Below are 416 nucleotides of genomic sequence, written 5' to 3' on the forward strand. Positions count from 1 at the left end.
AAAAGCACTCAAATTTTTAAATAAATAAATGCAAAAAGTACTACTTAATTTATCTTTAGCCAGAAATTAAGTTAATTTTATTAGCAAATGATCAGCTGCAGAAAAAAAACACTTCTACTCAGGCATGAAGTTGCCAGATTTTTAAAAAAATTTTGTGTGACAATTTAGATCCTGTAATGAATTTAAAAAAAACCAACATTATGAAGTTTTCAAGTTAATCAGGTATGTTTTAAATAATTAGTTTTTGCATGAAATCGTTAAACATTTTTAAGTTTTATAACATCGTGTAGATGATAGGATAATCACTCTAATGAATATTAAATATTAATTTGTTACATGAATGTTTTACAGAGACCAGATAATATAAAACCAATAGATTTTAATTTAAAACTTAAAATGGTTAACAACAACTGGAT

The sequence above is a fragment of the Lucilia cuprina genome, chromosome 6, assembly GCF_022045245.1.
Source record: "Lucilia cuprina isolate Lc7/37 chromosome 6, ASM2204524v1, whole genome shotgun sequence".
NCBI classification, from domain to species: Eukaryota; Metazoa; Arthropoda; class Insecta; order Diptera; family Calliphoridae; genus Lucilia; species Lucilia cuprina.